Source organism: Panicum virgatum, chromosome 4N, assembly GCF_016808335.1.
Source record: "Panicum virgatum strain AP13 chromosome 4N, P.virgatum_v5, whole genome shotgun sequence".
NCBI classification, from domain to species: domain Eukaryota; kingdom Viridiplantae; phylum Streptophyta; class Magnoliopsida; order Poales; family Poaceae; genus Panicum; species Panicum virgatum.
Genome location: NC_053148.1, coordinates 596,125 through 606,424, shown reverse-complemented (window position 1 = coordinate 606,424; position 10,300 = coordinate 596,125). Strand labels below are relative to the sequence as shown.

General features: G+C 44.5%; 1 pseudogene; it reads left to right on the top strand.

The window, feature by feature from the left end:
* The first annotated feature begins 1,391 nt into the window (after nucleotides 1-1,391).
* On the top strand, nucleotides 1,392-7,955 carry LOC120670335 (annotated as a pseudogene).
* The last annotated feature ends 2,345 nt before the right edge of the window (nucleotides 7,956-10,300 follow it).

Genomic DNA, 10,300 nt, shown 5'->3' with positions numbered 1-10,300 from the left:
TTGACATGTAGTACTTAGTAAAAATATTAAACCTGCTATTTGGATAATGTTTCTGTGACATATTGATTTAATCATGGTTAATTCTTGTTTTAGTTTGTTTATTTAATATCTGCAGTTCTGGAAGTTTAAAAATTGTGAAATTTATGCATTAGCTCACTCTTTGCATGCTTAGTTCACTGTGAAAATTTCATGTCCAGAAGCTACGTGCATGTTTGTAAATCTATTGTTGATCAGTTTGTCTTGTTAAGGCTAAATTAAATGTTTTCTGTTGTAAATAAATATTTGCAAAATATTTTTGCATGCCTTATTAATAGCTTGCCATGCTGATAAAATTTTGTTACTAGATCATGGCTGCAAGTTATGTTTTTACAAATATTTAGTTCCTAGCTTAGTTCTTCCTGTTTGGTGTTGTTGCTAGGTGAACTATTTTCGGCATGAATAATCCTAGCAAGTTACTTGTTTTAGTTTGTAACTTGTTTCCATTCTTGTAGGACCAGATTGTGGTTTGTTTTTATGTAACTTGTTTGTGCCTGCGTGTTAGTTAAATAAAGTCTCTAGTTTAATCATTCCTGCTTTATGTATGTGTTTATACTATAAAACAAGTGTAGTAATGCTTTTTATAGGAAACACTTTAGGCTAAAATAAATGGAATGAACTCTAGTATTGCAACACCAACCTTTCTGTCTTTTGAGCTTGTTGTTGTGGTTACTCGATACATTTGCCCAGTCGTGTCCATCTTCGTAATCGTATTGCATTGCATCATTCGTACCTATGCAATTGTGACCTTATGCTGCCTGGTGTGCCTTTTAATTGCATTGTGCTATGTTTTCTTAAGTTCATGCATTTGCATCGTGGCATATTATTCAGGTACGCTAGATGTACAATGCGTGGACGTAAAGCACGTGATGATGGAACCGAACCACAAGACGGAGTCGGTGGACGTATCCTGAAGAGAGAAGGACCAGCTGGAGCAACTGAAGACCCGGCCCAAGATCGGAAGGACACAAGGCCTTGTTTGGGGATACTGTTAGGGATGCTGTTGAGCGATTGTCGGAAACTGACTTTCGCCGACTGCTACATGTCGCGCAGGTCTATTGGCTCATTTTTGTGCAGGATGGACAGATGCCTAACCTTCGGTGTGGTGCGAAGGTCACCGACAATCGACAATCGAGATTCGAGGGCTAAAGGGACCTTCGATCGGGGATCGAGGGCAAGCAGACCAAGGGATGACGCGCTCCGAAGGTTTGAGCAACCTTCGACATCGCGAAAGAATGCATGGACAAGGGACTAAAGATCCGAGGGTTGTGGGCCAGGCCGGCTTGCGTGCAGTAAACGTTACTCAAGCTTGGAGGAAGGCAGAAATACCAAATGGGACCTTCGAAAGCGATGACATGAGGCGTATGATGACGGGCAAAGGAGTAATTGTACTCGTGTCCGTCGGGGAAAGACTAGAAGAGATCTTCGATAGTGATGATGTAAGGTGAATAAGGATGGACAAAGATGTAATTGTAATCGATGGTCAGGAGGTATAAATACCCCCGCATTCCTTCATTGTAACAACTTTTCGATCATCGGTGAACACACATTTTGTTTTCATCCGAAGGTCACAGAGTCTTTGCGTCCTATTCGCCTGTTGGGGGAATTCTGAGCGAAGGACCCAACAGCAATCAGTCAGTCAGTTGAGTAGACCTTTTGAACTCTGAAGTTTTGTTGTACTGTTTATGTTGTTTTTAGCTAGACCAGTGTTGTCTAATTATTGAAGTATCCATACTGCCTCTATGAAAGGTTTGCCTTATTCTTTCAGTTAAACTAGTTGTATTCCTTGTTTTCTTTTGGTTTTGTTCGTGGATGATCTTAAGGTCTGTCTCAAATATAGCTGAATCACTTTATTAGACTGATAAGTTTGCAGGTAGTTTGTCTATGAGTCTTGCTTCATGCATCTTTTATGTTGGAGAACCACAGTCTAATAGTTTGAACTTGAATCAGTCCATTGAATGTTCAGCTTTCTTGACACTTGGTATAGGAGCAAATACATATACATTGCCCTAGAATCAACATGTTCTTTTACTCAGGTGAATTTTCTCTCCATATGTATACTAATGATTAATGAATCAACATGTACTTTTACTCTGCCAATTGAATCACTCTGTTTGCAATGTCTGAATGCCGAAAATTGGTATCTGTTCAGTTAATTTGGGTCACCCATCTTACATAGATGTGAAATTCCGACAGAGCTGCGGAAATGTCTTCCATTCCTGCAATTTACGCGAGTGAGCAGGTAGCAAAGCAGTGTAGTCTTTCGTTGCTGGAGCGAGTAGCCAGTGAAAGAAAATGGAAAAGTGTCGCTTTGACCGCTACGGCCTTCGGCCCATTCCTCTCTTTCACAGCCCATGCCATCTAACCTCAAGGCCCAGTGGCCCATGTCCAGTTCCCCGCGTCTTTTTTATTTTTGCATTTTTCAAAAAAAAAATTACAGAAATACATTTTTGGTTTTAGGTTTTACAGTTTTATACCCCTACCGCCCGGCAGGTGGGCGGTAGGGACCTATATGTAAATAAAAAAAATTTGCGCAGAGGTCCGTGGAGGGAGCCTGCCGCCCCCCTGCCGGGCGGCAGGCCCCCTGCCGCCCCACCAGTTGGCGGCAGGGGGCCTGCCGCCCGGCAGGGGGGCGGCAGGCTCCCTCCACTAATATAAAACTCCGCCTCTTCCCCCTGCGCCCTCATTTTCTGCCCACGAGATCCAGAGAGGGGAGAGGGAGGGTGAGTGAGGTAATTCCACCGGTGAAGCCCTGCCGGATTTTGGATCCGAACCGCAGGTAACCAATATTTCTCAACTTTGTCATTCCAGATATTTTTTATATTTAATTTTATGATTAGTATTTTTTATGATTGTAAGCACTTAGGGTTCGGATTAGTGGTTATAATTGAAGGCATAGTATATTTGTAGATATTAGATTAATTAAAATTAAGTCTTTGCATGGCCAGATATGTCGAGCAAAGTGGCATTTCAAGTTCATTACGGTGACTTCTATAGAATTACTCATGATTCCTATGGAGTAAATCTATCAGCATTGGAAAGAAGACAGTGCAGTCTAGACAAACCCCTAGAGAGGAGTTTTGAGTCCATACGGAAATGTCTTCACAAGATGTTCAATGTGAATTCAAAGACCCATTTGTTTACGGTTCATACCCTGACTTCCTGGGAAGCTAATGGGGATTTCTGGGAGTTGACGCATATAAGTAGTACGGAAGAATGGCAACATTACATGCACGCAGCTCTTGAAAGTGGGTGGCCTCTCGCAATGGTAATTCAGATTCACCAGAAGACCGGTGATTTAGGTGAAGGGTCAACACACACAACATCTGACTGCAATGAAGAGATGGAAGAGGATAAAGAAGAAGAGAACGTGCAAGCTCCAGAACCAGAACCACAAGGTTTAGCAGATGAAGGCGAGCGGATACCTGGAATTGTGGAGGACATGGAGAAAGAAGACCAGGATGCACAAATAATAGAGCAATATGGGGACTCATCGGACGATGAGGACGATGAGCGCTTCCCAGTGCTAGGTGAATGGCGTAAAGAGGGTTTTGGTAATCCAGTGGTACAAGATATTAGATGTCCGGAGTTTGAATACAGAGTGAATGAGGTCATACAAGGGGCAAAGTATCGTACCATTAAGGATGTGAAGGATGCTGTGAAGCTCTGGGCTGTATCTCTGAGGAAGGAATTCAGAGTACTAAAGTCTAGCAGCAAACAATACGAGGTGAGGTGTGCAGATAGAGACTGTGCATGGCGAGTGCATGCATACAAGGGAAAGTTCAAGACACACTGGGAATGTTCAATTGTTACACCACATACTTGTAGATTGACAGGTGTTGTGGGACATCATCGTAATATCACATCAACTTTCGTGGCTAAGAAGATGTATGGGGTGATTCTTGACAAAATGGATTATGAGCCTGCATTGATAATTAGGGACATTGAACAGAATTTCCAGTATGTGATCAGCTATGCAAAGGCTTGGCAGGCTAAACAAAAAGTATTTGAGATGAGGTTTGGCACTTATGAAGCTAAACAAAAAGTATTTGAGATGAGGGACATTGTACTAGTTTCTTGAACGTCTGAAGATTCACGTTGTTGCTGGAAGGCCTAATGTTTGCCTTATCAGTGATAGGCATGCAGGTCTACTTGCAGCTATAAGGCAACTCTAAGAAGGTAGTCAATTTTCACCTCCTATATGGCCAGATGTTGTCAATAGGTGGTGTGTGAGGCATATGACTGCTAACTTTTATGAGCGGTTCAAGAATAAGGATCTGATGAATTTGTTCAAGCGATTGTGCACTCAGAATCAGCAGAGGAGGTTTGATGCTTTGTGGGGTATAATTGATGACATGAGTGCTGAATTGCTTAAGAGCCAGGCCTCATCATCCAGCAGGAGACGTTCTACATATTCATTAGTTGGACATGCTAAGCCATTTACACAGTGGATTGATGGTGCGCCTAAAGAGAAGTGGTCACTTCTGTATGACACAGATGGGAGACGTTATGGGATCGAGATGACCAACCATGCTGAATGTTACAATATGGTAATGCGTCGTGTTCGTGGATTTCCTCTTGTTGGCATTGTTGAGTTCATCATGTATGGATGCATAAGGTATTTTCGGGAGCGATACGCATCAGCCGCTCCCTTACTTAATGATCCAGGAGTGCATTTTTGCAGAAGGGTCAATGAGTGCATGGAGAAAAAAATTGAAAAGGCTAGATTTCACTCAGTCATATCGATGGGCACAAAGGAGCAAAGATTTGAGGTATCATGCAGGGACAGGACCGGACAGGGTGTCCGCAGACAAAGGGTAATTCAAGAAGTTTTGATAACCATTGACGGGAGGGTGTTCTGCCGATGTCAGAAGCCAAAGGTGCATCACTTACCTTGCTCCCATGTCATCGCGGCTTGTTCTGTATCTGGGTTAGATGCTGCGTCATATGTTTCTCAATATTTCACAAAAGAAGCCGCAGCACAGACTTGGTGTCATGAGATATACGGCATCGGTATTCTAGGCCCATTCACTCAAAAAAATCCCCATCTAATTCTCATCCCTGATGCAGCTACGAAGTGGGGCATAGGCCAACGGCAGACACGTCGTATCCGGAACGGAATGGACGAGGCCGAGGCTGGAAAGAAGAAAAAACATTGCAACTTGTGTGGAGCGGACGGTCACACTTACAAGAAGTGCCCACAGCTTTCAGTACCCAATGCTGCTGCCGAGGCTGGACCTTCCGGGAATCCGACGGATGGATCGGCTCCACCTACAAGAATTCGCCGCATCTAGTTGTGCATTTATTTGTGTGTACGAAATTAAGTATATTGTGTATGTACTATGCCTAAATGTCTTGTTTAACTAGTTGGCAGTGCGTATTTCTATAGAATTTGGTTGTAATGAACGTAACATTTAATGTAATATCTTATGTGGTATCTTGTTTAATGTTATATTTATATTTCGTTCATTGTATCAAATTGGTTAGCCCCAAATGCTTGGACACATGGTTTGTCGCCACCTATAGCACAAGCCACCACATAATGTGACACATAGAAGATAGCTAAATGAGTACACATCCATGATACTGAAGAATCCAAATTATTTCAATACAATTTGCTTCACAATCTAGACCGATGAACAATATATGTTACACATTATTTCATGAAATCATCTAGGTAGTCACGCACAGGGAGAGGAACATCATCTCTTGGAGGCCATGGTTTGGGGGGCATGAAGTCATCTAAGTCGTGATCCCAGTTAACAGAACTTGGTGCTGGAGGTGGTGCAGTTTGACTTGACGAACCTCTTGACTTTCCCTTTCTTTCTTTTATGGTTCTACTTTCATGTACAGGGGGAGGAACATCAAGTGTTCGAGGCCATGATTTGGGGGGCATGAAGTCATCCATATCGTCATCCCAGTTAACACAACTAGGTGCTCGAGGTGGTGCAGCACGACTTGACGAACCTCCGGTCACGTGTTCTTGCGGAGGTCGAGAACTATGACCCGAAGATCTTTTCCACCTCCTTCGTCTAGTTTGCGGCATAACTCCACCGAAGATACATACCAATTTTTTGAAATTTGGTATCCATTTGTTAATCAACTCCGTGTCCTCGGGGTAATCCTAGCATATAATTACACAATAATTTTACTATTTCGTAAATATAGATTACAAATAACGGATGTGATTAGAACTGAATAAGAGTTACCTTAATGTGCATCTCATACACCTCTGGCCGCATCCATATCTTACAAGTAGTTTGTAAGAATCCAATAACATGTTGATGATTCGCTAGTTCACATACCCTCATGTATATCTTTCTACGTTCTAGCAGGTATTCCTTTAAATCTTGCATTGTAATACCTCGAAACAATGTCAAATATTTAAACTCAACTAATTTGGACAACACCATCTCTATCGTACCATCCGCTAATGGATCCAACTTCTTACTGATTACAAGATGTGTCATGATCTCAAGAAATATACTGGATTTTTCTTCGGTCCATGAAAATCCAACAGAATTGGAGGCAGACATTGCCTTATGCTGCAATAACAGTAAGGTACTGTCATTCTAAGTTTACTATTCTATATTTCACTATCCAAAAACTAAATCTATTCTAATTCATGATTATTTTAGAAACAAGTCTATAATAGTTGAGAAATATTGGTTACCTGCGGTTCGGATCCAAAATCCGGCAGGGCTTCGCCGGTGGAATTACCTCACTCACCCTCCCTCTCCCCTCTCTGGATCTCATGGGCAGAAAATGAGGGCGCAGGGGGAAGAGGCGGAGTTTTATATTAGTGGAGGGAGCCTGCCGCCCCCCTGCCGGGCGGCAGGCCCCCTGCCGCCAACTGGTGGGGCGGCAGGGGGCCTGCCGCCCGGCAGGGGGGCGGCAGGCTCCCTCCACGGACCTCTGCGCAAAAAAAAATTTATTTACATATAGGTCCCTACCGCCCACCTGCCGGGCGGTAGGCCCCCTGCCGCCCTCCTGCCGGACGGTAGAGGTATAAAACTGTAAAACCTAAAACCAAAATTATATTTCTGTAAAAAATTTTTTTGAAAAATACAAAAATAAAAAAGACGCCCAGTTCCCCACCAAAACGCAATCGCAAACCCTCATCCCCCAGTCCTCCTCCCTTCTTCGACAGCACGGCCGCCGCCGCCATTTCCGTCTCCGGCCGCGCTCCGCCAGATCCAAGAGGCAAGCTAATCGTCCTCCGACCGTTGTGTGCAATCCCGCGACCCAGGAGTGGGTGATGTTGCCGGATGGCAGCGCTTGGGGTTTGATCCGGCAGTCTCCTCGCACTTCCATGTGGTTGAGTATGTGCTGGACGAGTTTGAGTTCGTCACAGGGGTGGAAATCTATTCATCCAAAACTGCAGCATGGAGCTTCAAGGAAAGTGAATGGGGCGATGAGGTTGCGCTACATGCATCAGCGAGAAGTGTGTTTCTTAACGGCTTCCTGCATATGCTCACGTTCTCTCATGGGGTAGTATTGGTGGACATGGATGGAAAAACATGGAGGACAATTCCTGTGCCGACTGATAGTTGTTTTTCTGGTTGCATCCATCAAGCTCAGCGTCGCCTCTGTTTTCTCAATGTTAATGATGCTGATTTCTTCAAAATGTCGATCTGGTTCCTTGAAGACCATGGTACTAATGAATGGACATTGAAGCATTCCGTCAGGACTCCACTGCTGTTTGGGCGCGGAAGAACCTTCAATTTGAGGACGACTACATAGTGATTACAGTTCACCCTGAATGCAATTTGATTTACTTTGTTTATGGGTGGGACAAGACACTGATGGCATATGAAATGGACCGCAAGGAAGTTCGTGTCATCCGCTATCTTGGACATGACTGCTCGGAGCCGTATCTTCCTTGTGTTCCCTACTTCCCTTGTTCTTGGAGGCACTAGCAGATGAGCACTGAAACTGTCGCACTCACTGCAGCTATGTTTTTGTTACTGCAATGCCTGTCGGTACCCTGTAGTAGTGATACCCACTCTTACTGCGGCAAGGCAGGACCTGCGTAGATATCCGTAGCTGCGCACAAAGGACGGAGTAGCCAGGCCCCACGGGTCAGACTCTTTCCTCACCAGGCCAATGACCCCGGACCCGTTCCCCACCTGGGGTTGGGTCCGGAGACGCCACGTGTCTCTAAGAAAGGGAAGCTCCGAGGTGACAGCCGTGGCCTCGGACACCCCTAGGGGTCCGGGGCCTCCTGCGTCCATCAGGACCCCCCCCCCCTTCCGCGTAGGGGTCCGGATCCTCCACATGTCCCGGAGGCACGGGCGCGGGCTCGTGCGCGAGTCCTCCGCTAGGAGACTCGCCCACCCACTGCATTTAATGCAGATGGTTGAGGCGTGCTCTGTCGCCGCGGCACACGGAGCAGCTTTTGTCAGGCCTCACTGTGCACCGCGTATTACCAAGGTACACAGTGCAGCCGCCTGTGCCGCACCCGCGCAGAGCCCGTCTGCAGCATCTGCATTAAATGCAGTGGGTGGGCGAGTCTCCTAGCGGAGGACTCGCGCACGAGCCCGCGCCCGTGCCTCCGGGACATGTGGAGGCTCCGGACCCCTACGCGGAAAGGGGGGTCCGGATGGACGCAGGAGGCCCCGGACCCCTAGGTGGGTCCGAGGCCACGGCTGTCACCTCGGAGCTTCTCTTTCTTAGAGACACGTGGCGTCTCCGGACCCAACCCCAGGCGGGGAACGGGTCCGGGGCCGTTGGCCTGGTGAGGAAAGAGCCTGACCCGTGGGGCCTGGCTACTCCGTCCTTTGTGCGCACTTACGGATATCTACGCGGGTCCTGCCTTGCCGCAATAAAAGTGGGTATCCCTGCTACAGGGTACCGACAATGCCAATTTCATATTGATGCAGTAAGGATTATATGTGACACTCCTCGTAGCAGTCTGATTGTTCTAGGAATCAGTAAGTCGAATAGACTGGCAGAAATGTTAAGTTCTGTTTTCTTGTTGTATGCATGAAAGCATGCCTCTTTTGTGCTCTTTTGATTTGGATCAATGTTGTTTAATTGTTGAGATCTCGTTAATTACCTTTAGGAAGGCTAAATGTGTTCTTTCAGTTAAACTGCTATATGTTATTACAGTTTTCTTTGGCTGTGCTTATTATTTAAAGTCAGTGTGTCCCTCTGTGGCGATAACACTTATATGAGTCAAAAGATTGCAGAATCGGATTATTAAACCATGGCTACTGTTTGCAGGTAATTTGTCGTGTCCTGCTTCATGCTTCTTCTATATATGCTAATGATATGTGCATGCTATTTTTGATTAATATAGACTTCATCCTGTTACTTTGTATGAATTGCGCTATTGTATCCCTTCATCAACCTCATGGTTGCATAGGTGAAATGGTGATGTCTGTTATGTGATTTGTGGTAGTTGAATTTTTTTTTTTTGGCGCTACTATGCTTGGGTCCTGCGAAAGCTACTTTAGTTTCAGATGGTGGCCAACAATACATTGCATTTTGTAGTGCTAATATCATTGTTTGGAATGGTCGGCCCATTGTTTGTTCTTAGTTATTTCTGGGAAAGAGTTAGCGGCCAATGTTTGTCCCAACTAACATGCAGAGCATCATGTGGAAAATTAACAAAGAAAGTAAATCCCTTTCTTTATTCATTTGATTTTGATGCAGCAGTGACAAAGTGGTAGCACCTTCTTGTCTAGATTCAAGAACAATGCGCTAGTCGGACAATACCGGAAACCGTGGCCTGACCTGATGAAGAGCTAGCGGTTTTGGGTCTGATCTATCGCTGTACTTACTACTAATAATACATTAATTAATGCAAATGCAGAGCACGAAGACCCTTATCAAGTACTCCTTAACTTGCTACAAAAATCTGGCCAATAATTTTGTGTTCTTTGGGGAGATGACCGATTGTCACACCCTGAAATTTTTGAATTTCAGGATGTGATTAAAATTAAAAATAAAACAACAATTTTCTCATAGTTTTAAAATTTTCTCAACATTTACTTTTCTTCACAGGGAATTTAATAAAAATAAATGATAATTGGTTGTTTTTTTTATAAAATTAAATGAAGGTGTTTTGTTTGTTGTGCACTCATGCTACTCTTGCATTGTTTTAATGTTGTGGTTCAATTTGAATTTGAATTCTTTGAATTTGAATTCTTTGAATTTGAATTCAACTTGAATTTGTTTGAACCGTTTGCAAAAAGGAAAAATAGGAAAACTCGTTTTCCGCCGCCGGCCCGTTTGCACCAGCCCAGCCCGCCACCTCACT